General features: G+C 45.9%; 1 pseudogene; it reads left to right on the top strand.

The window, feature by feature from the left end:
* Positions 1–203: 203 nt before the first annotated feature.
* On the top strand, positions 204–25485 carry LOC144482177 (SWI/SNF-related matrix-associated actin-dependent regulator of chromatin subfamily A member 5-like; annotated as a pseudogene).
* Positions 25486–27947: the final 2462 nt, after the last annotated feature.

The raw sequence follows: 27947 nt of genomic DNA, 5'->3' as shown, positions 1-27947 counted from the left end.
GTGTATCAGACACGTTCTACTTACCTTAACCCAGTCTACTTACGTTAGTAAAACTAAAATGAAGGGTCACACACTAAGAATTCTATACCACCACTCCCCCTCCCTCCCCCCCGCATCAGTCCCTGTTGTTGGCCCTTGGCTATAGCCCAAGATAAGGCCACTCAAATAAAAGTGTCCCAATCCTTGTTCCTGTGTCCTGAAGTATGACTGGTCCCTTCTTATCTTGCTTGCTCAACTTAACTGTCATCACTGGTACCATCCCTTCTGTGGACTTCGACAACCTTGCACAAGCACACTTAATTACATTGACAAGCACCATCAATTCCAAGAACACCATGAAAAATATTGCAGTCGCTTGTAGGATTGATGTGTCCAAGTAGCCCGGCCAGCGTGAGAGCCAAGCACCTAAGGTTAATGGTACAAGGTATTTGAGTATTTCCACCTCTTTCCTGAAATGATTAACCGGATTAGATATGTTTTCTGAACTATCTGGTACGTACGTGCAACATTCTGATCCAATCACTGCACAAGTCCTGCCCCTTGCCGCCAAGACATGATCTAATGCTAATCTGTGTTGAAGTAACACCGTTTGCATGGTTACCATCTCGTCATTAACCTTAGCAATGGCAGTTGCTGCATCACTGGCGACTTGTTCCAAAATGGAGTGGAGAACCAGAATTTCACAGATCGCTTGAGCTACTCCATATTGGGAAAACAATATGCCAAAGTACCATTGTGTTGCTGGAAAACCTCGTCGATGTCTTGGCAGGGGAAGGAATTTAGGAATGTGATATATGCATGGGAATGCATATCCAAGGTAACACAACTCCTTCCATCCGACAGGGAGCCAAGGAAATGCCCTCTCTCCACAAATCCATTACTTTCCACTGAGAGTTGGATAAGTATTGCCTCCTCTGCAGCAATAAGAAATATTGCAAGACTGATCATTACGAGGTGGATTCAGGCATAGCCAGATGGTTCGATATATCATGTGGTCACATTCACTTATGCCTACGTTTTCCCCTTGGCCTTCCATGTTTCAAACACAATATATCCCTTTTGGTTTTGGTGTTGGCTGTTTCAAAACTAAACTAGGAGCTGGTTTCCCTATGACTTAATTTCGCTGCGCAAGGCTCACTGCTATGAAATTCTTCACTTACCCATGTACTGATGAATCCTGATATTGGATGTCCAGGATGCATGGAATTCCGGGCTGTTTGATCCACCTTTACTAATTCAGACCATGTTAAGGGCATTGGCTGCAATGGTATTCCCCCTCCTGCATGTATGGGGATGTGCGAACATACACAACACTTCGCCTGACTGGTCAATCTAGCATATGTTTGTCCCATATATTCGTAAGTATTAACAAGTACCACCCGAGGGGAATGCTGAAGGTGCTCAGTTGCTGGTCCCACCTGAGTCCAAATCTGTACGTTCAATACTAACAAGACATAATCACAAGCATTCATTACAACAATCTCTACAACTTCTGTCTTACAATCAAACACAATTGTTGATCAATTTCAGGTAATAATACAGCTTGTTTACAAAACTTGCACAATCACTGCGCCACAATTGCATGCGCTCACGACTTGACTTGCTTCCGCATTGGGGGATGTCCGGTCGAACTTAATTGGAACTGTGCCTTGATTGTAGCTGTGGCAGGTCAGAGACCTTCTGTGCACATAATCTGTAATAGAATTCAGATGGCCTCGCGAGCTTAAATTTAACAATCAGAATAAATTTGATCTAATCAGATTTTCGCCACTTATACTATTATATTAAACCATTCAGTCGCTGGGTCAGGTTTGGAATTTTGGGGTTTACCAACGGCGTTCACTGAGTCCAGTGTTTCCAGCGCGGGTCGCACTTCTCACCAATTAGGGCACATGTCTGCCCTGTAACCAACACATCAATAGGCCCTTCCAAGCGATCTCCTAGCCCCTTTTTGCCTGTCATGAGCTTCACCATTACCTTATCTCCTGGTGAAGGCAATTTAGGAGTACTCTGTCCCACCAATTTAGTCCAATCTCGGTGCTGCTGTTGCGCGATCAACTTCCTCATGAGTAAATGTAGCATGTCTATTAGATCATTCCATATTCAATTCATCCTCTCGACCATCCCTCAACTCTAAGGGTGCTATGGCATGTGAAACCTCTGTTTTATTCCCAACATACGGCAGAGCTCTATCAACGCACCCCCCCCCCCCCACCCACCACCACCACCCCCCCCCCCCCCCCCACACCCACCCCCGGCCCCTACACATACCGTGAAATGAGTTCCATGATTAGAATCCAGCTGAAGAGGCATTCTCCACCTGGGTATTCTCTCACTTGCTAATATCACAGCTACTGTTGTAGCTCTGGTATCTTTACATGAAAATGCTTCAACCCATCGAGTAAACTAGTCTACAATTTCTAAACAGTACGCTTTCCCTGTACCCGTGGGAATGGCCCTGGCACATTCATTCGTAAATTCTCCCAGGGTCCTTTGGGTCTGAGTTGACTTCCCATTTTAATCTTGCAGGGACGTCCTGGTACCACTAGGGTGCACTTCAGACCCTCTGACAATGTTCCCATTTCTTCAAGAAATCAAGCATTCTGTCCCTGCTCATGTGTACTATTCCGTGATAAGTCTTCAGCAGCTAATGCTGTATTATTTCAGGAACTATTATTGTCCCTTCTCTCCTCCATAATCCATTATCACCTTTCCATTCTCTATATTTTTTTCCATTCTCCTTTTCCTCTTCATCTGCTTGTTCCTGCACGTGTTTAACATCAATATCTGGACTGTCCTCAACTGCTATTGCTGCTAACCCTACAGGCTTTGTCCACTCCCAATCCGGTTTCACCTGGTCAGCAAAATGATTTCCTTGCTGGACTTTAGCAGGTCGAATAGGATGGAAGAAAATAATATTAAGGGTAAGACGCGTGTCAGTGTGGAAGATCAGAAGGATCTTGGGGTCCGGGTTCATAGGACACTCAAAGCCGCGTCGCAGGTAGAGGCTGTGGTTAAGAAGGCATATGGAATACTGGCCTTCATCAGCAGAGGAATTGAGTTTAGAAATCGGGAGATAATGCTGCAGCTGTACAGGACCCTGGTCAGACCCCACCTGGAGTATTGTGCCCAGTTCTGATTGCCTCATTACAGAAAGAATGTGGAACCATAGAAAGGGTGCAGAGGAGATTTACAAGGATGTTGCCTGGATTAGGTGACATGCCTTATGAGGATAGGTTGAGAAAGCTAGGTCTTTCCTCCTTGGAGAGACGAAGGATGAGAGGTGACCTGATAGAGGTGTATAAGATGTTGAGAGGTATTGATAGAGTGGATTCTCAGAGGCGTTTACCCAGGACTGAAATGGTTGCCACAAGAGGACACAGGTTTCCGGTGCTGGGGAGTAGGTACAGAGGAGATTTTGGCGTAGGTTTTTCACTCAGAGAGTGGTGGGTGCGTGAAATCGACTGCCGGTAGTGGTGGTGGATTCAGATTCGATAAGGTCTTTTAAGAGACTTTTGGATAAGTTTATGGAAGTTAGTAAGATAGAGGGTTATAGGTAAGCTGAGTCGGTAGGGATATGTTCGGCACAACTTGTGGGCTGAAGGACTTGTTTGTGCTGGAGCTTTTCTATGTTCTCTGTTTTATGTTAGTTGTTCTCCAATCCTCTGGCACCTCATCCATGGCTAAATACGATGCAAAGATTTTGGCAAAGTCCTGAGCAATTTCTTCCCTCCCCTCTCTCAGTATACGTGGTTAGCCCCCATCTGCTCCTGGGGACTTGATTACCTTAATGTTTTTTCAAAATCTTAAACTCAAATGCCTTCTACATTTCTATCTCGCCATGTCCTGAAATGTCAACATCCTCCTTTTTGCACTCACCATCGACCACATCTTCCTGCTCCTCTCATAATGTTAGGGGGACTGCATTTTTCATTCGCTGGTCGTAACATAGCCACAAAAGACGCTATTACTATCAATTACTGATCCAACACTGACGATTATTCATCTGCTAACCCTGGGACAACTGACAGTACCATACATCAGATTAACATCAAGAAATATCCAAGGTTCGTTTGTCAGGATGAAAGAGCGAGCCTGGCAGACAGTTGACCATGACAAAACGTTTGTGCAGCAAGGAGTCCAACAACACGAGGTTAAAGTCCAACAGGTCTGTTTGGTAGCAAACGCCACTAGCTTTCGGAGCGCTGCTCACAAGCAGCAAACAGGGCATATAAAGACACAAACTCAATTTACAGAACAATGAATAATGTTTGGAATGCGAGTCTTTACAGCTAATCAAGTCTTAAAGGTACAGACAAAGTGAGTGGGGGGAGCATTAAGCACAGGTTAAAGAGATGTGTATTGTCTCCAGACAGGGCAGCCTGTCAGATTTTGCAAGTCCAGGCAAGTTGTGGGGGTTACGGATAGTGTGACATGAACCCAAGATCCCGGTTGAGGCCGTCCTCATGTGTGCGGAACCTGGTTATCAGTCTCTGCTCAGGGACTCTGCGCTGTCATGTGTCGTGAAGGCCGCCTTGGAGAACGCTTACCCGAATATGAGAGGCCGAATGCCGTGACCACTGAAGTGCTCCCCAATAGGAAGACAACAGTCTTGCCTGGTGATTGTCGAGCGATGTTCATTCATCCATTGTCGTAGCGTCTGCATGGTTTCTTCAATGTACCATGCCTCGGGACATCCTTTCCTGCAGTGTATCAGGTAAACAACATTGGCCGAGTTGCAAGAGTATGTACCATGTACCTGGTGGATGTTGTTCTCTCGTGAGATGATGGCATCTGTGTCGATGATCCGGCACATCTTGCAGTGGATGCTGTGGCAGGGTTGTGTGGTGTCGTGGTCACTGTTCTCCTGAAGGCTGGGTAATTTGCTGCGGACAATGGTCTGTTTGAAGTTGTGCGGTTGTTTGAAGGCAAGAAGTGGGGGTGTGGGAATGGCCTTGGCGTGATGTTCGTCCTCATCAATGACATGTTGAAGGCTCCGGTGGAGATGTCGTAGCTTCTCCGCTCCGGGGAAGTACTGGACGATGAAGGGTACTCTGAACATCTCCTCCGCTGAGCAGAGACTGATAGCCAGGTTCCGCACACATGAGGACGGCCTCAACCGGGATCTTGGGTTCATGCCACACTATCTGTAACCCCCACAACCTTATATGCCCTGTTTGCTGCTTATGAGCAGATCTCCCACTCACCCGATGAAGGAGCAGCGCTCCGAAAGCTAGTGGCGTTTGCTACCAAATAAACCTGTTGTACTTTAACCTGGTGTTGTTAGACTCCTTACTGTGTTTACTCCAGTCCAATGCCGGCATCTCCACGTCAAAACGTTTTTGGACAGGGGAGATATTTCCAACTGATTTGACATTTGAATTATTTTTGTTTTATCAGTTGGTAAAACTTGTGCGAAGAAAGAGAGAGAAAGCATCTGAAAGGTTTCTTTCTTTAGAAAACTTCGAATGAACGTTATAATTAGAGGAATAAAGCATAAATAAACGGGAACTTATACCAAATGATTGTTACCTCATGTTTGTAAAATAATAGTTGGAGCCAATGTCTCTGCCTCCCGCCTCTGAAGTTCATTCCTGAGCATGCAAATATAGTGGTTATTTTCTACATTGGTCATCTAGAATAACGTCATATGAGGGGTGACTAAGTTGATTAGGATTTAGAAGAGGCGGGACTTCATGGAACCTCAGAAAGTTCTATCATGAATAAACAGGGTAGATTCATAAAGAATGTTCCCGAAAATGGGAGATTCATTAATTGGGGTCATGGTTTGAGGATAAGGGGTAAACCTTTTTGAACTGAGCTGAGGAGAAATGTTTTCAGCCATAGAGTGGAGAATCTGTGCAATTCCCTCCCACAGAAAGTAGTTGAGGTCAAAACGTTGTGTGATTTCGAGAATAAGTTAGGCATCGCTCTTGGGGCTCATTTGATAATGGGATATGGGGGGATGTTGGGATCAGGATTTTGAATTTCGTGATCAGCCATAATCAAAAGGAATGACGGAGCAGGTGCTAAGAGAGGAATTACCGACTCCTTCTATTTACTATGTTCACATGCTGTGGAGAATCGAGTTCATGCCCCGAAACAGTGCTACATGAATTCAAGTAATGAAGTAAATATAGAACAACAAAGCCATCATCAGCAATGCAATCAATGTAACCAATTGAAATTCCTAGAGCCAGAAAAGAGCAAATGAGTATTCCATGTGGCTCTCTGGGCCAACAGAAATTATAGATTCCACTCCATCTTCAAGGTCCAGTATTCTACCATTATCGTCAAGCAAATGATCAATGACTCGCTCAATGAGAAGATGTTCTGCTATGCTGCCAGGAGCAGCACCAGGCCTATGTGAAAATGTTGTGCAAGCCTGGTGGAGCGACAGCATACAACTGTACACGTGCACAACAGGAGGAGGAGCTGCAGCATCGGACAACCAATGGAAAAGAAAACAAATCCCAAATGATTGCTGAACCATATCAGGAATGGACATGAGCTTGAAGCAACAAATCTACCCCCGCCCCTACCAACAGATGCGCCCTGGCATGCTGAGCATTCCTTCTGTATTTCTTTACTTTTTAATTTCATTCAGCTTCATATTCAGTATAGAGTCATAGAGTTATAGAGGTTTACATCATGGAAACAGGCCCTTCCACCCCAACTGGTCTATGCTGCCCAGTTGTCACGATTAAGCTCGTCCCAATTGCCAGCATTTGGCCCATATGCCTTCGCATCAATCCTGCCCATGCACTTGTCTAAATGACTTTTAAAATATAAAATTGTACCTGCCTCTACTACTGCATTAGGCAGCTCGTTTCAGAAACTGACCATCCTCTGTGTGAAAGAATTGACCCTCTAGATTCTTTTCTATCTCTCCACTCTCACCTGAAACCTATGCCCTCTAGTTTTAGACTATCCTATCTTTGGGAGAAGATGTTGACTATCTTTCTTATCTATGCCGTCCATTATTTTATATATCTGTATTAGATCAGCCCTCAGCCTCCTGCTCCACGGAAAAAAATCCCAGTCTATCCAGCTTCCCCATTAATCTCAAAACCTCAAGCACCGGTAGCATCGTAGAAAATCTTTTCTGCACTCTCTCTCGTTGAATATCATTATTTCCATAATAAGTTGACCACAACTGTACACTGTATTCGAAATGTGGGCTCACCAATACCTTGTACAATTTCAATAAGACGTCCCAACTCCTGTATTGAATGTTCTGACCGATGAAACAAAGCATGCCAAATGCTCTCTTCACCATCCTGTCCAGCAGTGTCTCCACTTTCAAAGAACTATGAACCTGCACTCCTCGATCTCTTTGTTCTATAACTCTCCCCTACGCCTAACTTTAACTGAGTAAGTCCTGCCCTGGGTTCAAGACACCAAAATTATCACTTCACATTTATCTGAATTAAAATCCAACTGCCATTCATCGGCCCATTGGTCCAATTGACCAAGATCCTGTTTCAATCCGAGATAACCGTCTTCACTGTCCACTCTGCCACCAATCTTGGTGTCATCTGCAAACTTACGAACCACGCCTCCTAAATTTTCATCCAATCAATAATATAAATGACAAATAACAGCGGACACAGCAATGATCCCTGACGCACAGCACTGGTCACAGGCCTCCAGTAGAAAAACAGCCCTGTTTAATCGCTCTCTGTCTTCTGTCATCAAACCAACTTTGCATCCAATTGGCTCCCTCACCCTAGATCGCGTGCGATTTAACCTCATGCAGCAAAATGCATTATGGTGCCTTGGCAAAAGCCTCACTAAAGTGTATATTGAGAACGTGGTCTGCACTGCCCTCATCTCCCTTCTTGCTAACCCTTTCAAAAAATTCAATCAGCTTGGCGAGACATGAATTTCCACTCAGAAATCCATGCTGATTGTTCCGAATCATTCATTTCCTCTCTAAATACCTGTCGATCCTGTCTCTCTGAATAATTTCTTGAAACTTAAGCAGTCCCGTCTTTCGGCTCACCAGCCTGTAGTTCCCAGGCTTTTCCCTGGAGACCTTCTCAAACAAAGGCACAACATATTCCCGCCGCCAATTTTCATGCAGCTCACGTGGTGCTGTCGATGATACAAAGGCCTCTGCGGGCAGCTGCAATTTTCTCCCTATTCTCCCGTGTTGTTTTTCCACAGGAGTGGATATATTTGTTCATTATTAGACGGTGTTAATTTCTAATCAGACTTCTGAAAATCAAGCAGCACATGCAGCAATGTCAGGTGCGAGTTCGCGTATTCCATGTTGCTAACCTGCCTCACGAATGCCACCTCAGTTCCACAATCTATTAGACACAATTCAAGAACCGGAAGGAATACTCTCCACGTGTCCGGATGAGAGCAGTGGTATCTGCACGCAAACAGTTTGACACGGAATTGGCTGCGCATTTCGATTATTATATGATAGCCTTGTCACTCACACGCCAGTCTGTAGAATTAGTCGATAGCGAACTACTATAGGCTGCATGAGGAACCTGTGATGCAGTGGCCAGCGTCCTCACCTTTGAGCCGGAATCTACGGATAGAATTCGCACTTCAGGACCTGTTGTCCAAAGATAATACATTCGGAGCCGGCCCCACCGTTTTGAGTAACAACATTATATCTGTCCAGGATACACCAGGGGGAGGAAGTAAGAGTTGGAATGATTTTTGGGGCGGCACGGCAGCAAACTGGTTAGCACTGCTTCTTCACAGCTCCATGGTCCCGGGTTCGATTCCCAGCTCGGGTCACTGTCTGTGTGGAGTTTGCACATTCTCCTCGTGTCTGCGTGGGTTTCCTCCGGGTGCTCCGGTTTCCTCCCACAGTCCAAAGATGTGAGGGTTAGGTTGATTGGCCAGGTTAAAAATTGCCCCTTTGAGTCCTGGGATGTGTAGATTAGTGGGTAAATATGTGGGGGTAGGGCCTGGGTGGGATTGTAGTCGGTGCAGACTCGATGGGCCGAATGGCCTCCTTCTGCACTGTAGGGTTTCTATGATTTCTATGATTTCTATGGTCAGGTATATCATGGAAAGAAATTTGACTTCGAACAATCAGGATCCATCGCTCCAGGCCGCAAGAAGCATGTTAAAGTGGATCATACCACAGGAAGACAGAATCCGTGTGTGACTGGTTGTGTCAATTGGCTGGATGGAAGGTGTGGAATATATTAGTGACAACATAGAAACAAAGAAACTAGAAGCAGGAATAGGCCATTGAGTATCACAGAGTATCCATTGATTGTAAACCTCACATCTCATTCATGGTTCTGTATAAGGCATTGATACAATATGCAGGTGTCTTTGATGGCCTTGTCACTCACTCCGCAGTCTTTAGAATAAGCAGATAACGAACTACTATTGACTGCATGAGTGACCTGTGGTGCAGTGAGCAGCGTCCCCGCTTTGAACAAGAATGTACGGATATAATTCTCACTTCAAAATTCTTTCACCAGTGAAGCTTGGCATTAACTTTAAACACAGGGACCTTAATGTCCTTCATTCATCTGAATGGGTGAAAAACAGTCAGTATCTGGGCGTTGACATTTCGCAATGTTTCTAATGTTGAACCCGCATCTTTGACCTAAAGAGCGAGTTAAGAAGAGCCAGGAGGGGACATGAGAAGTCTTTGGCAGATAGGATCAAGGAAAACCCAAAAGCTTTCTCTAGGTATGTCAGGAGTAAAAGAATGACTAGGGTAAGATTAGGGCCAGTCAAGGACAGTAGTGGGAATTTGTGCGTGGAATCTGAAAAGATAGGAGAGGCACTAACTGAATATTTTTCGTCGGTATTCACACAGGAGAGGGACAGTGTTGTCGAGCAGAGTACTGAGATGCAGGCTGTTGGACTGGACGGGATTGAGGTTCATAAGGAGGAGGTGTTAGCAATTCTGGAAAGGGTAAAAATAGATAAGTCCCCTGGGCCAGATGCGATTTATCCTCGGATTCTCTGGGAGGCGAGAGAGAAGATTGCAGAGCCTTTAGCTTTGATCTTTGTGTCGTCATTGTCTACAGGAACAGTGCCAGAAGACTGGAGGATAGCAAATGTTGTCCCCTTGTTCAAGAAGGGGAGTAGATACAACCCTGGTAATTATAGACTCGTGAGCCTTACTTCAGTTGTGGGCAAAGTTTTGGAAAGGATTATAAGAGAGAGTATTTATAATAATCTAGAAAGGAATAATTGGAATAGGAATAGTCAGCACGGTTTTGTGAAGGGTAGGTCGTCCCTCACAAACCTTATTGAGTTCTTTGAGAAGGTGACCAAAGAGGTGGATGAGGGTAAAGCGGTTGATGTGGTGTATATGGATTTCAGCAAGTGTTTGATAAGGTTCCCCATGGTAACCTATTGCAGAAAATACGGACACATGGGCTTGAGGCTGATTTACTGGTTTGGATCAGGAATTGCCTTGCTGCAAGAAAACAGAGAGTGGTGGTTGATGGGAAATGTTCATCCTGGAGTTCAGTTCCTAGTGGTGTACCGCAAGGATCTGTTTTGTGGCCACTGCTGTTTATCATTTATATAAATGACCTGGATGAGGGCGTAGAAGGATGGATTATTAAATTTGCGGATGACACCAGAGTCGGTGGAGTTGAAAACAGTGCGGAGGGAAGTGGCTGGTGACAGAGGGACATAGATAAGCTGCAGAGCTTGGCTGAGAGGTGGCAAATGGAGTTTAATGCGGAAAAGTGTGAAGTCATTCACTTTGGAAGGAGGAACAGGAATACAGAGTACTGGGCTAACGGTAATATACTTGGCAGTGTGGATGAACAGAGAGATCTGGGTGTCCATGTGCATAGATCCCTGAAAGTTGGCACCCAGGTTGATAGGGTAGTTAAGAAGGCTTACGGTGTGTTAGCTTTTCCCACATTTCCCACAGAGGATGCGCGCGCGCGCCACAGAGGATGCGCGCGCGCCACAGAGGATGCGCGCGCGCCACAGAGGATGCGCGCGCGCGCGCCACAGAGGATGCGCGCGCGCCACAGAGGATGCGCGCGCGCGCCACAGAGGATGCGCGCGCGCCACAGAGGATGCGCGCGCGCGCCACAGAGGATCGGGGGGAGGGGCAGAGAGGATCGGGGGGAGGGGCAGAGAGGATCGGGGGGAGGGGCAGAGAGGATCGGGGGGAAGGGCAGAGAGGATCGGGGGGAGGGGCAGAGAGGATCGGGGGGGAGGGGCAGAGAGGATCGGGGGGGAGGGGCAGAGAGGATCGGGGGGAGGGGCAGAGAGGATCGGGGGGAGGGGCAGAGAGGATCGGGGGGAGGGCAGAGATGATCGGGGGGAGGGGCAGAGAGGATCGGGGGGAGGGGCAGAGAGGATCGGGGGGGAGGGGCAGAGAGGATCGGGGGGAGGGGCAGAGAGGATCGGGGGAGGGGCAGAGGGGATCGGGGGGAGGGGCAGAAAGGATCGGGGGGAGGGGCAGAGAGGATCGGGGGGAGGGGCAGAGAGGATCGGGGGGAGGGGCAGAGAGGATCGGGGGGAGGGGCAGAGAGGATCGGGGGGAGGGGCAGAGAGGATCGGGGGGAGGGGCAGAGAGGATCGGGGGGGAGGGGCAGAGAGGATCGTGGGGGAGGGGCAGAGAGGATCGGGGGGAGGGGCAGAGGGGATCGGGGGAGGGGCAGAGGCGGGGGTGGGGAAGCTGGAGGCGGGGGGCGGGAAGCTGGAGGCGGGGGGGGAAGCTGGAGGCGGTGGGGTGGGAAGCTGGAGGCGGGGGGGGGGGGGAGAGGGAAATTTGGGGGTGAGAGACTGAGGGCGGGGGGTTTAAAAGGATTGGGAGTGGATTCAGGAGAGGGGTTCGGGGGGGATTGAGCTGAGAGGGGTATCTTTAGGGCATTGGCAGTAAGGGGAGGGGGGGACTCAGCAGCGGGTTTTGGGTCTGTTGGTGGCGCGGGGAAAGGCGTTGGGGGAACAGATGGAGAGGGGTAGCAGGGGGGGCAAACTCGGGGTGGGGGCAAACTCGGGTGGGGGCAAACTCGGGGGGGGGCAAAGTCAGGGGGAGCTGGGCAATTCGGGGGGGAATGTCGGGGGGGGCAATGTTGGGGGGGGCAAGTCAGGTGGAGGGTTAGGGTTCGGACAAAGTCGGGGGGGCAGTCAGAGGGGGCAAAGTCGGGGGGGGAATGTCGGGGGGGGGCAATGTCGGGGGGGGCAATGTCGGGGGGGGGCAATGTCGGGGGGGGGAATGTCGGGGGGGGAATGTCGGGGGGGAGAATGTCGGGGGGGGATGTCGGGGAGAGAGATTGAGAGGGAGAGAGATTGAGAGGCAGAGAGATTGAGAGGGAGAGAGATTGAGAGGGAGAGAGATTGAGAGGGAGAGAGATTGAGAGGGAGAGAGATTGAGAGGGAGAGAGATTGAGAGGGAGAGAGATTGAGAGGGACTGAGATTGAGAGGGAGAGAGATTGAGAGGGAGAGAGATTGAGAGGGAGAGAGATTGAGAGGGAGAGAGATTGAGAGAGAGAGAGATTGAGAGAGAGAGAGATTGAGAGGAAGAGAGATTGAGAGGGAGAGAGATTGAGAGAGAGAAATGTTGAGAGAGAGAAAGATGGAGAGGGAGATTGAGAGGAGGCTGTAAACAGAGAGAAAAGCAGGGCTGAGGCGGGAAAGGTGCAGACAGAAAGTGAAGAGGTTCATACTCACCATCGCACATGTTTTCACCCGGTGATCTCTCCAACTCCTTCCATCCCCTCTCCCATGGCGGGGAGAGAGATCCAGGAACAGGGGCTTTGTGCTGGGAAAGGGGGGGGGGAGTTAAAATATCAGAGCTGGAACTCCATGCAAGCACACACTGACTCACTCACTCACAAAGACACAGCTTACCTGATACTTACCAACCCACGTGGAGAGAGAGACTGGACAAAGGAGCCTCAGCCTTTTTATAACCTCACTGAGTCACTCAAACTGTCCACACCTCCCCAATCACCCCCCCCCCCATCTAACCACAGCGCCTCCACCTCACCTGAACCCACCTACTCCAGGTATGGGCCAGTCCAACACCAACCTGTCTCTGAGTGTGTGTGGGGGGGGGGGGGTGTTTGTGTGTGTGGGGGTTAGTGAGCACCAGGCAAATGGTTCATCCCAAGGCTCTCCCTTCCCCCCCCCCATCCCAGCTTCACATCACCAGCACTGGTAGCTGAGAGAAGATGGATTTAAATGAACCAGCAGCCCTGCACTGCCAGGGAGAGAGAGAGAGAGAGAGGCCAGGTCTGAATGTGGATTGTACAACTTGTTCATCCAGGACTCCATCCGCTACAGGTTTGCACCCTTTGCCGATTCTTGCAAAGTTCACTTTTCCTTAAGTTGCCTGAACTGAAACAAGATCTTGCAAAGTTCTTTGTTGCTGCGTTTACAACTCCCACTTCTGATTTACAATGCTGTGTGTCCGGGTGTGTGTGTGTGTGCCCTGTGCTTCATGGTTAATGATTCCCCACTGATCAGAGCTGCAAAATAAAGCGTTTAGCCTTTTTTTAACAGAAGCACTGGCTGGGGGAAGGGAGGGAGAGAATGAGAGTGAAGTTTCTGTCTGATAAATGCTGTAAATGTGTCTTTAACCAGCAGCTCTGCAGAGAGACAGATGCAGGATTTTAAACTCTCTGGGAGCTGCAGGCAGGGACTCACACACACACACACACACACACAGATAGACATCAGCTCCTGTTTCACACCAACAACCAGGCTGGAGTCGATGCAGCTAATTTCCATCCAGAAATGTACTTGATCCATGAAGTTCAGTGAGGGTTACATTCCCATGACTTCCCATTCAGTCCAATCCAGTTCAGTTTGTTGGAATGCAGTGTGGGAGCCTCTGAGGGAGTTTGGCTCTGGGGGGGGGGGGGGGTTCACTTTTCTCTTATTCAACCTCTCCTGTCTTCCACCGTCTCACAGACCTTCCTTTCGTCCCTGTCCCACCCGCCCCTTTCTCCAAACCTGTTACATTTTTAACTTTCCCCAGTTCACAGGAAAGGTCACAGACCTGAAATGTTAACTCTGTTTCTCTCTCTCTCTCTGCACAGATGCTGCCGAACCTGCTGAGTTTAATTCCAGCATTTCCCTGTTTTCTAAGATTTCACAGAATAGTGTTCGTGCAGGAGGAGGCCATTTGGCCCATCGTGTCTGCACCAGCTCTCCAATGTGCTGTTAAATCAGAGATTGATGTAAAACTGAGATCTGTTCCTGACTGAGAGCGAAACGGCAGGTTTACATTTCCAGACTGAAAATAACTGGCCAATATTTTGTGCAGATTTTTCCCAGTTCCTTGCTTGTGGTCTATCGCGAACTGCCCTTGAACTGAGCAGCTTGCTTGCTGGGCCATTCCAGAGTCAACCACATCGTGTGGACCTGGATTCACATGAAAGACTTAAAGGTCCTACCAGACCTGCTGAGATTTTCCAGCATCCTCTGGTCTTATTCTGGAGTCGGATAAATTCCTTCTCTGAAGGGCATCGGTGAACCAAATGGGTTTTAACGGCAATGGTTTCATGGTCATCACCAGGCCTTTAATGACAGATTTTTATTGAATTGAGATTTCACTATTTGCTGTGGTGTGATTGGAAGCTGGCTGCCCAGTGCATTACCCTCGGACTCTGGGCTCGCAGTCCAGTGACAATACCACCACACCATCAGATTGAGAGCATTTGTGTGATAGTCCCCAGTCTACCACTTTCAGGCCGGTCTCAATATGTTTAAAATAAACCGTTTTAAAATAAATCAATTCAAGTCTACATTAAATACCAGTTGGAGGAATTCACAGTTGCCTGGGGCAGTTTTCTAACACATTACCATCTTTCTATAGATAAGGAATCAAGTATTGTACACAATACTCCAGATGTGGTCTCTCCAATGCCTTGCACACTGGAAACATACTGGAATTTAGAAGAATGAGAGATCAAATTGACAAGATGATAAAAGGTGTGGATAAAGTAGACGTGTAGCGGAAGCTTCGTCTTGTGGGACATTCTAGGACGAGTGGTCAGAGTCTTAGGAGAAGGGGCAGCAAATTTAAAACAGAGCTGAGGAGAAACTACTTCTCCCAAAGGGTTGTGAATCTGTGGAATTCGCTGCCCCAAAGAGCGGAGGATGCTGGGACAGTGAGTAAATTTCAGGAGGGGTTAGACAGATTTTTAATTGGTGATGGGTTGAAGGGTTATGGGGAGAAGGCAGGAAAATGGGGATGAGGAGCATATCAGCCATGATCGAATGGCGGAGCGGACTCGATGGGCCGAATGGCCGAATTCTGCTCCTATATCTGAGGAATTTCTGACCCTTCCTATTTAATAATTCATTCCCTCATAATAAATGGTAACATTTTATGACATTTCTAATTAATTGCTGTACCTGTATATTAGCCCCTTTTGATTCATGCCCAAGGACGGCCCAATCCCTCTGTCCTTCAGAATGTTGTGATCTCGCACCATTTAGTTATTAAGTGTATTTTATATTCATCAGGCCAAAATGTGCATTTTCACATCCGCCCATTAAACACAATTTGGCGAAGCTTTGCCAATTCACTGAACTATTTATGTCCCTCCATCGTCCCCTTACATCCTCATCACCATTTATTTTCCAATCTATTGTTGTGTCATCAGCAAACTTAACATCCATATCTGCTCTGTGACATATCACTGTGTAATCTAACAATTACTCCAGTTCCCCTGGATTCCTGCTCTGTGACATATCACTGTGTAATCGAACAATTAATCCAGTTCCCCTGGATTCCTGCTCTGTAACATATCACTGTGTAATCGAACAATTAATCCAGTTCCCCTGGATTACTGCTCTGTAACATATCACTGTGTAATCTAACAATTAATCCAGTTCCCCTGGATTTCTGCTCTGTAACACATCACTGTGAAATCCAACAATTAATCCAGTTCCCCTGGATTCCTGCTCTGTAACATATCACTGTGTAATCTAACAACTAATCCAGTTCCCCTGGATTCCTGCTCTGTGACATATCACTGTGTAATCTAACAACTAATCCAGTTCCCCTGGATTCCTGCTCTGTAACATATCACTGTGTAATCTAACAATTAATCCAGTTCCCCTGGATTCCTGCTCTGTAACATATCACTGTGTAATCTAACAACTAATCCAGTTCCCCTGGATTCCTGCTCTGTAACATATCACTGTGTAATCTAACAATTAATCCAGTTCCCCTGGATTCCTGCTCTGTAACATATCACTGTGTAATCTAACAATTAATCCAGTTCCCCTGGATTCCTGCTCTGTAACATATCACTGTGTAATTTAACAATTAATCCAGTTCCCCTGGATTCCTGCTCTGTAACATATCACTGTGTAATCCAACAATTAATCCAGTTCCCCTGGATTCCTGCTCTGTAACATATCACTGTGTAATCTAACAATTAATCCAGTTCCCCTGGATTCCTGCTCTGTAACATATCACTGTGTAATCTAACAATTAATCCAGTTCCCCTGGATTCCTGCTCTGTAACATATCACTGTGTAATCTAACAATGAATCCAGTTCCCCTGGATTACTGCTCTGTAACATATCACTGTGTAATCTAACAATTAATCCAGTTCCCCTGGATTTCTGCTCTGTAACACATCACTGTGAAATCCAACAATTAATCCAGTTCCCCTGGATTCCAGGGACCCAGGTTCGAGTCCCGGCTTGGGTCACTGTCTGTATAGTGTTTGCACATTCTCCCCGTGTCTGCGTGGGTTTCCTCCGGGTGCTCCGGTTTCATCCCGCAGTCCAAAGATTAGGGTTAGGTGAATTGGCCATGCTAAATTGCCCCTTAGTGTCAGGGGAACTAGCGAGGGTAAATGCATGGCATCATGGGGATAGGGTCTGGGTGGGATTGAGGCCGGTGCAGACTCCATGGGCCAAATGGCCTCTTTCTGCACTTTAGGATTCTATGTACTAATCCTCACCGCAAAAGTGATGCACAATCTCCAAAATAATTTGTATGGTGCTGTTTATTCTGAAGTGATTGTGGATTTGAAATTGACTGCAGTAACAGCTCTTTTAAAATGGTTTGGAAAGTAATAGTAACCCCTCGCACAAAACAATTCAGTTTTAATTCTTAGCTATCGACATCGTCGTACGGAACAGGAAGAGGATGAAGAGCTACTGTCAGAAAACAGCAAGGCAACCAATGTCTGCACAAGGTTTGAAGAATCCACATCATGTGTGTAAAGCCATTTTATTCATTATTTCACACATGAGTTAATGTAGCTCAGTTTTCACTACCTTTTCCCAATTGCTTTCACATTTTCAGTCACCATTCATCGATGTGCAGTGTTCAATTTTGTCAAAATTAGACCTTTGGGAACATTTTTTTTTTTTAACTGGTCGGTGCAACATCGTGGGCCGAAGGGCCTGTTCTGCGCTGTAATGTTCTATGTTCTATGTTCTATTTGAGCTTGTTGTAATTAAATCTCCAAAAACAGCACCTCCCGTTCTCCTGGTTTAATTGGCTGTATTTATTGGCATAAGGGGTCTTTTTAATGGAACAATCTACTAATGCTGACAGACACCACGGACTCACTCCAGCCTAACTTTTAATCTGACATCATATTTTCTGACTGGATATTGTGGATATTGAGTATTTTGAGGTCAGATTCAGCATGAATAAAATGCAGGTAAAGCTGAAAGATCTCCCTCATGCCAGTATGACATGTGTTTCATATATCAGCCTTTCACCTTGTTCTTTGTTTTGTTCAGCTTTGCCCTCTCAACCAATGCTCCCAAGGAACTGAGTAGAAACTGCTGCAACTTATTTTTGATGGTGTCCTAGCAGCCATTTTAACATGTTAGTGTGCGCCACATGAAAAGGAACATCTGTTTTCATGAGGAATAATTGGATTATCATACAGATTGCGTACATGTAACATGCTGTCCTTTTGGTGTTGAGAATCATGGATAATCTGTTCCTTACCCTATGAAATGGTGAGCTGAATGATCTGTTCTCCCAAATGGCATTTCCCCAATCAAAGAACAAAGAAAAGTACAGCACAAGACAGGCCCTCCAGCCCTCCCAGCCTGTGCCAATCATGATGCCCTCACTAAAATAAAGAAAAACCCTTCTGTCCTTATTTGGGTCTGTATCCCTCTATTCCCTCCCTATTCATTTACCCGTTGAGATGCCTCTTAAATGTTGCCAATGTGCCTGCTTCCCCCACCTCCCCTGGTAGTGCATTCCAGGCACCCACCACTCTGTGAGAAACTTCCCCCACACATCTCCCTTAAATTTTATACCTCTCACCTTGAACCTGCGCCCCCTTGTAATTAACACTTCCACCCTTGGAAAAAAGCTTCTGACTATCCACCCTGCCGATGCCTCTCATCATTGTGTCCACCTCTATCAGGTCTGTCCTCAGCCTCTGTCTTTCCAATGAAAACAATCCTAGTTTATTCAACCTCTCCTCATAGCCAACACCCTTGAGACCAGGCAACATCCTGGTGAACCTTCTTTGCACTCTCTCCAAAGCTTCCACGTCCTTCTGGTAGTGTGATGACCAGAACTGCACGCAATGCTCCAAATACTCATAACATATTCAAAATCCCAGTAATGTCCATGCAATGATTTCTTACAAATCAGTCAAAGCCCAGTAAACTGATTCCTCACCATCATTCCTTCACTCTGCCCTCCCAATCTTGCTCATACTTGCCTTAGTGAAGTTTAGGTGCTCTGTTTAACAGTTTATGTTTCTGTATAAACTTTGGCCTTCTTTTACAGGTCAATTTAGTTGCTCTCGAATGGTAGTAGTCGTGGTGAAAATCACCACCTTTGTTTTGGAGCCTGCGTCTGAACGCTGACATTCTTTATGCAAACATTGAGACCCTAATACCAAATGGATTGTGCTGCTTGCTTTTTGTTGTCTCAAGCTGTCATGGTGCTTTCAGTTCAATGGTTCCTGAAACAGTAATACTTTTCCTTTTGGTCATGGCACTGATTTCATTTCCCCTTGAGCTGTATTCTGTGCAGACTCTTGCAACGGTCGAAGGCTCTAAATATTTGGGGTCTCTTCCACAGATGTAAAAGGAGGGAAACTCCGCCACTATCAGATCCGTGGACTGAATTGGCTGATTTCTTTATCTGAGAATGGCATTAATGGTATCCTGGCAGATGAAACGGTATGAATACACATTGATTGTAGACATAACAATTGTTTGGTGTAGGCATGTGAGATGTTTAGTTTAAAGGATTTAAGAAGATAAATGTCTCTGTAGTGTACTGGTTATCACGTTCGCCGAACGTGAAAGGTTCCCGGTTCAAAACGGGGTGAAGCATTCATTATATGTATTCAAGAGGCGGCTCGGTAAAGCACTTGGGGTGAATGGGATCAAAGGTTATTGGGGGGGAGGGGGGAAACAGGATGAGGCTATTGAGTTGGATGATCCGCCATGATCGTAATGAATGGTGGAGCAGGCTCGAAGGGCCAAATGGCCTCCTCCTGCTCCTATCTTCTATGTTTGTAAATAGGGAACAAGTATCTTCTCCCGGATGTTCGAGGGTGTACCATTCAAAGATTAGCGGAAACCTGGAACGTTTGTTTTCTCCTCCTTCCTGCCAAAACCTAGCCTTTTATTTTATAAAAAACTTGAGACATGGTTATTCTGGACATGTCAAAACTGAGACGAAGGTTTTTGTTAGATTAGTGTGAAGGGAAATGGAACCAAGGCAGATAAATTGAGTTACGATGTAGATAAGCTATGATCGAATTAAATTGCAGAACAAACTTGATGGGCTGAATGGTTTCTTCCAGTACATTTCAGAAATGCTTCAACTGATGAAAAAACAGCCTTTGATTCTAAGAGAATTAATTGTTTTACTTTGTTTAACAGGGTCTCGGGAAAACTTTGCAAACTATTGCTCTTCTTGGGGACATGAAACATGATAGAAACATTCCTGGACCTCACATGGTTCTAGTCCCCAAGTCTACACTGCACAACTAGATGCTTGAGTTCAACAGATGGATACCGACTCTTCGAGCTATTTGTTTAATACGTGACAAGGATCAAAGGGTAAGAACTGTGTTTTATGTTCCCTAAAATACTGTTGGAAAATACAGCTGATGCATGGAGTTTAATTTGAAAATGCATTGCACGCTGTGGAAGTAATCCGTGCAGTGCTTGTTGGATCTCCTGCCACATGTTGGCCGACCCCAGTGGGAAAGTACAACTACCCTTGCTGCCCCAGCATCGGAACAAGAAAAAACAGCCAGGATTCTTAAAGCTGGTTGCTATCTCCACATCTGTCATTAACCAAATAGGAATTCAGTAATCCGCAAGCACTTGCTGTCAAAACCTGTGTGTGAAAAAGCTGCATGGGTGAGGTACCAAAGGACAGACAGCATCTGTTGGGCAAGTCGCGAGAGAGTCAGTTCATTCACGGGGGAGCAAGATTCTTTTTACCACTAAACACTGACCCATAAACATAACGGCACATTTTGGAATATCTCCCAAAGGTAGGGGAGTCAAACGAGAGGGCATAGGTTTAAGCTGAGAGGGAAGAGATAGGAAAGGGTTCAGAGGGGCAACTTTTTCACTGAGGGTGGTGAGTGTCTGGAACAAGCTGCCAGAGGTAGTAATAGAGGCGGGTACAATTTTGTTTTTTAAAAAGCATTTGGACAGTTAGATGGGTATGGAGGGATATGGGCCGAATGCGGGCAATTGGGACTCGCTAAGTGGGTTTAAAAAGAGCAGCATGGACAAGTTGGGCTGAAGGGGCTTTTTCCATGCTCTGAACCTCTATGACCTGGTTTAAATTGCTGAATAAATAACCACTAGCATTGCCGTTGTGTGAACAAGCACTTTGTGTAATAAAAATAAAATAAATGAAGGACTCATCAAACCTGGGATACAATTTTAATAAATTTAGACTTAACAAATTGAGATTTTGTATTTGGCCATTGTTCAATCTTTAATATTAATCCTGCCTTTCACTGTATTGAATTTACTTTCGTCGACTCTCTCAATAACATGTTTTCAACATGCATGTGGAGAATGGATCTGTCGCCAGTGTTAACGGCAGCCCTCAAGGTTCCTTGAGACTGGCTTTGGAGATCAGCTTTTCTTTGCTCTGCATAACTAAAATCCGAGATTTGCCACGCAGACAACGTTTGAGTGTAAATTTGCAAATATGTTAATTATATAGTAATTTATTGCTCTCTCCTTGCTTTGCAACACTCTGGGCGGGATTTTCCAGCCCCATCAGTGGCAGGGAATATCGTGTGCTGGACTGGAACATCTTGAGGTGGTGGCACAGTGGTGAGCACTGCTGCCTCACAGCAAGAGTTTTAACAACATCAGGTTAAAGTCCAACAGGTTTATTTGGTAGCAAATGCCTTTCGCTTTAGGAGCGCTGCTCCTTCGTCAAAAGTCTCACAGTCCAAAGAAGCGCAGGTTAGGTTGATTGGATCATGCTAAATTAACCCTAATGTCAGGGGGGGGGGGGCGGTTAACAGGATAAATATGTGGAGTTACGGGAATAGGGCCTGGGTGGGATTGTGGTCAGTGCAGACTCGATGGGCCGAATGGCCTCCTTCTGCACTGTAGGGATTCTATTCTATTCTATTCTAACTAATAGAGTCCCAAAGATCCTGTAGTTAAAATTCTGCATCTATAAGCCGCAAGATTCCGATGGACTGAGTCCGCTCCAGTAATAGGAGATTTCATCTTCTGGACTACAGAGAGGGAGAGCTGGAGAAAGATCGAGAAGGCCATGAAATAGAAAGAAAGGGAGAGAGGGGTGAGAGACAGGCAGAGCGAGCTCCAGACAGAGGGATTCTATGGTTTGGAGAATAGGGCCTGGGTGGGATTGTGGTCGGTGCAGACTCAATGGGCCGAATGGCCTCTTCCTGCACTGTAGGGATTCTATGGTTTGGAGAGTTGCCAAGAGCCAATTGCCCTTTGGCCACTCTCCACCTTTGCCTGTTCTGCCCTTGACGCTGCTCACTGCTGGCGGGGCTGGAAAATCCCAACGTCAGTGTTTTATTCAGCTAAATTTGTCTGATTAATGCCTGTGATCAGATCTGTTTCTGCTGCGTCCCAATTGTCTTCGAGAAAAATAAATTTCTGGTGTTTGGAAAACTGAAATGTAACCCACTTCTTACTTCATCAGGCAGCTTTCATCAGAGATGTCCTCCTTCCTGGAGAGTGGGATGTCTGTGTGACGTCGTATGAAATGCTCATCAGGGAGAAATCTGTTTTCAAAATATTTAATTGGCGATATCTGGTTATAGATGAAGCCGACAGGATCAAAAATGGGAAACCCTTAGGTAAGTGTGTTTTCCCTTCATTTTCTCTGCTCTCTTCCCCATCCCGTCCATTACCACCAGAGTTAATGGCTACCATTGTAGTGAATGCTACATTTTCTGCCTCATCTTCAGGTGAATTGGGGAGAAACGCAGGCTTGATTTGTAGCATGGGGGCATGAGCAGGGGGCGACATGGTAGCTCGGTGGTTCGCACTGCTGCCTCACAGCGCCAGCGACCCAGGTTCGATTCCCAGCTTGGGTCATCGTCTGTTTGGAGTTTACACGTTCTCCCCGTGTTTGCGTGGGTTTCCTCCGGGTGTTCCGGTTTCCTACCACAGTCCAAAAAAATTGCTGGTTTGGTGCTTTGGCCGTGCTAAATTCTCAGTGTACCGAAGTGTGGCGACTAGGGGATTTTCAGAGTAACTTCATTGCCGTGTTAATGTAAGCCTCCTTGTGCCACTAATAAATAAACTTTAAATCTTTGTAAACCATGTGTCACATTCTCGGTTACATATCATGGAGTGAGGTTATTTTTGAGCAAGGTGCAGTTATGTGTGGGACCAGACAGAAAATGAGGCACAGAAGTTTGCTGCACACTGTTCCCCTGGAGAGGGGAATGCAAAGACGGGGTAAGACGGAGTGGCAAAGAACAGTAAAAAAGTATTCAGTGTGGATGGAAGTGACTGTTCTCTGGTGAATGAGATAACGAAGGACAGGAAGATTGGAACAAAAGGTTGGAGGGAAATCCAGGAGTAGAGATTTTGAAATGAAGGAAAATGATACATTTTGAGTACTCATGGTTAATATAATTGTTATTTGCTGCTTTCACTGTTCCTTCACACTTCCATCAAAGCTTTAAGAGCTAAATTAAAGGGGCTATTTATTGTCACAGATGGAATGTGAATCTTGAGGAAAAGAGCGCTTTAATCTCACAATCCAATGCAGACAATCATTTTTTAAGTTAATGTTTATCAGTGTCACAAGTCGGTTGACATTAACACTGTAATGAAGCTACTGTGAATATCCCCTGGTCGCCAAACTCTGGCGCCTGTTCGGGTTACACTGAGGGAGAATTTAGCACAGCCAATGCACCCTAACCAGCATGTCTTTCGGACTGTGGGAGGAAACCGGAGCACCCGGAGGAAACCCACACAGACATGGGGAGAACATGCGGACTCCACACAGTTACCCAAGCCGGAAATCAAACACTGGTCCCTGTTGCTGTGAGGCAGCAGTGCGAACCGCTGTGCCATATTCAATCAAATTACTCCAGGGGTTCAGAAACTTCTGGGAAAGTTATTCCACCATTAATTATTGAGGCTCGATAGTTAATCTCTGGGTTTTAACACCAGTGGAAGAGTGGAGTGGAAATATTTGAATTGAAAATCAAAGATCAGATCTGTTTATTCAGACTGTAGTGTGCTCTTGTTTTAAAAGCTTTTTAACCAGCTGCTCCTTCCACAACCATTGCTTTTTAACCAGCTGTCCCTTCCACAAACATTGCTTTTTAACCAGCTGCTCCTTCCACAACCATTGCTTTTTAACCAGCTGCTCCTTCCACAACCATTGCTTTTTAACCAGCTGCTCCTTCCACAACCATTGCTTTTTAACCAGCTGTCCCTTCCACAACCATTGCTTTTTAACCAGCTGCTCCTTCCACAACCATTGCTTTTTAACCAGCTGTCCCTTCCACAACCATTGCTTTTTAACCAACTGATCCTTCCACAACCATTGCTTTTTAACCAGCTGCTCCTTCCACAACCATTGCTTTTTAACCAACTGCTCCTTCCACAACCATTGCTTTTTAACCAGCTGCTCCTTCCACAACCATTGCTTTTTAACCAGCTGTCCCTTCCACAACCATTGCTTTTGAACCAGCTGCTCCTTCCACAACCATTGCTTTTTAACCAGCTGTCCTTCCACAACCATTGCTTTTTAACCAGCTGCTCCTTCCACAACTATTGCTTTTTAACCAGCTGCCCCTTCCACAACCATTGCTTTTTAACCAGCTGCTCCTTCCACAACCATTGCTTTTTAACCAGCTGCTCCTTCCACAACCATTGCTTTTTAACCAGCTGCTCCTTCCACACCCATTGCTTTTTAACCAGCTGCTCCTTCCACAACCATTGCTTTTTAACCAGCTGTCCCTTCCACAACCATTGCTTTTTAACCAGCTGTCCCTTCCACAACCATTGCTTTTTAACCAGCTGCTCCTTCCACAACCATTGCTTTTTAACCAGCTGTCCTTCCACAACCATTGCTTTTTAACCAGCTGCTCCTTCCACAACCATTGCTTTTTAACCAGCTGCTCCTGCCACAACCATTGCTTTTTAACCAGCTGCTCCTTCCACAACCATTGCTTTTTAACCAGCTGCTCCTTCCACAACCATTGCTTTTTAACCAGCTGCTCCTTCCACAACCATTGCTTTTTAACCAGCTGCTCCTTCCACAACCATTGCTTTTTAACCAGCTGTCCCTTCCACAACCATTGCTTTTTAACCAGCTGCGCCTTCCACAACCATTGCTTTTTAACCAACTGCCCCTTCCACAACCATTGCTTTTTAACCAGCTGCTCCTTCCACAACCATTGCTTTTTAACCAGCTGCTCCTTCCACAACCATTGCTTTTTAACCAGCTGCTCCTTCCAAAACCATTGCTTTTTAACCAGCTGCTCCTTCCACAACCATTGCTTTTTAACCAGCTGTCCCTTCCACAACCATTGCTTTTTAACCAGCTGCGCCTTCCACAACCATTGCTTTTTAACCAACTGCCCCTTCCACAACCATTGCTTTTTCACCAGCTGCTCCTTCCACAACCATTGATTCGATTTGAAAGAAATACCATTCAATTGTGGACGGCTCTGGAAGTTTCCATATTCCCGTCTTGCAAGTTATAGATAACCGTTTGTAATCTTGATGTACTATTACTACACTTGCTTTTTGCTTCCTAATGCAAAGCATTTGGTGCCACTATATCTGAATTCATTGGAGAAATGACAGACACGAATACACACCTAAAAGTTCAGCGAACTTTTAAATGCAGTCTGAATCTACAGTTGTGCCAGGAGTATGATTCAAACTTGTACCCAGTTTGTACCGTCATGTTTTTAAATCTGCTAAATTTACAGCTCTCTGAAATAGTGAGAGAATTTAAAACAACAAATGGATTATTGCTCACGGATTCACCACTTCAGAACAACCTGCACGAACTCTGGGCTCTGCTCAACTTCCTCCTCCTGGATGTCTTCAATTCGTCTGCAGTAAGTAATGAGAAAAGCAGCTTGACAGTGACTGTACCGTTTGTCTAAGGTTCAATTACAGTGTTTCAACCTATTTCTTTTTGGAAGGCATGAGAGAATGCTGCAAAGTTGTGTCTTTTTCATTTTTGAAGCTAGTGTCAGGGGAAGCTGTCCAACTTGCTGGAGGGTGTTGTGTGACACCATTGTTCCTTGCATTGGGAGCAGCCAGGTCGCTAAATGGCCGCAGTCTGTGTATTAATTTGTCCACCTGCCCACATTTTCTGAGCACTATATTCACCATATGTGTGTCGATGCAGAGTCCAATTGGTGATGTCTGCTCCTCTAACCGTTCAAACTGCTATTGACCATTCCTGATGCTCAGTGTCACATCTGCCTTACACTGCGAAGCGTATTTAACATGCTTGATGTTTCCTTGAGCAAAACTGTCACCTTGTGTCACAATTCTAAACTTACATTAAAAGCATGCTGGGGTGAGAGCTTACATTATCCATATCTATCTCAATCCACAAATTAGCTGTCAGAAGTATTTTGGTATTTATTTATTTTTGTTAAAGTAAGAAAAGTTATGTTTCTAACTGAATGCCTAACTGCCCATTCTTCCTGTGTGGGTGTCCTGTAGCTTGTTGCAGAGATGGGAGTAGGTGGTCCAAGGGAAAAAATGATTTTTTTCCATGTTGATTTGCTCATCTGCCGACCAGCTGAAACTGATTTGCAATTGTTACAGACAAGAAGGGCCAAAAGGCCTGTTTCTGAGCTGTAATTTTCTATGGTTCTATGAACCGACACGTTAACCTTAAGCGAATCTTGAACAAGGACTCCCTAGTCCCTTTGTGCTTCTGATTGCCTAAGCATTTCCCCAATTAGAAAATAGTCTATGCCTCCATTTCTCCTTCCAATGTTTATAATCTCACACTTTTCCACGTTATATTCCATCTGCCACTTCTTTGCCCACTCTCCCAGCCTATCCAAGTCCTTGTGCAGTCCCCCTTCTTCCTCAATACTATCTCTCCCTCTGCATATCTTTCCATCATCTGCAAACTTGGCAACAGTGGCTTCATTTCGTTCTTCCAAATCGTTAATGTGTATTGTGAAAAGTTGTGGTCCCAGCACCGACCCCTGAGGCACACCACTAGTCACCGGCTGCCATCCTGAAAAAGACCCGTTTATCCCCACTCTCTGCCTTCTGCCAGTCAACCAATCCTCTATCCATGTCAGCTTCTTACCCTTAACACCACGGGCACTTCACTTATTTAAAAGTCTCCGATGTGGCACCTTGTCAAAGGCCTTTTGGAAATCCAAATAAATCAGGTCCACTGGTTCTCTTTTATCTAACTTCCTTGTTACCTCCTCAAAGAACAACATCGTGGGCCGAAGGGCCTGTTCTGTGCTGTAATGTTCTATGTTCTATAAAGAACTCTAACAGATTTGTCAGACATGAGCTCCCCTTGACAAAGCTGTGCTGACTCAGTCCTACTTTATCATGCACTTCCAAGGACTCTGTGATCTCATCTTTAATAATGGACTCTAAGATCTTGCCAATGAACGAAGTCAGTCTAACCGGCCTATAATTTCCCATCTGCTGCCTCCCTCCCTTCTTAAACAGCGGTGTTACATCAGCTAATTTCCAGATCTCTGGTACCCTCCCTGCCTCCAGTGATTCTTTTGCTTTTATGCTGTCCTTTACTTCCCTCGTCAGCCATGGAAGCTTCGTCCTCTCTTTAGCAGGTTTCCTCCTCCTTGGGATGAATTTCTGTTGTGCCTCCCGAATAACCCCCCACCTCCCCCCCCCCCCCCCCGAAAACTCCTGTAATTGCCGTTGCACTGTTTCCCCTGCTCGGCTCCCTTTCCAATCAACTCTGGCCAGCTCCTCCCTCATGTCCTTGTAGTTATCTTTATTTAATTGTCATATTCTTGCATCTGATTCCAGTTTCTCCCTCTCAAACTACAGGGTAAATTCTATCATATTGTGGTCACTGCTCTCTCAGGGTCACTTCACCTTAAGTTCCCTAATCAAATCTGCCTCATTACATATCATCAACTCCAGAATTCCCGTTTCCCCAGTAGGCTCTGTCACAAGCTGCTCCAAAAAAGCATCTCTTATACATTCCACAAAATCCTTTTCTTGGGACCCACTACCTCCCGGATTTTCCCAGGCCACCTGCATATTGAAGTCCCCCATAATTATTGTAATATTGTCTTTTTATGTGCATTTTCTACATCCAGATTTATTTTCTGCCCCTCATCCTGACTACTGCTCGGAGGCCTGTACATAACTCCCATCAGGGTCTTTTTACCATTGTTTCTCCTGAACTCTACCCACAGAGTTTCTCTGCCTTCTGATCCTGTATCGCTTCTTGCTATTGATTTAACGCCATTCCGTACGAACAATGCAACCCCGCCCCCTTTGCTCATCTGCCTGTCCTTCCAATAAGACACCTATCCTTGGATATTTAGATCCCAGC

This window comes from Mustelus asterias (assembly GCF_964213995.1).
Source record: "Mustelus asterias chromosome 26 unlocalized genomic scaffold, sMusAst1.hap1.1 SUPER_26_unloc_9, whole genome shotgun sequence".
NCBI classification, from domain to species: Eukaryota; Metazoa; Chordata; class Chondrichthyes; order Carcharhiniformes; family Triakidae; genus Mustelus; species Mustelus asterias.
This window is presented reverse-complemented; position numbering and strand designations above follow the sequence as displayed.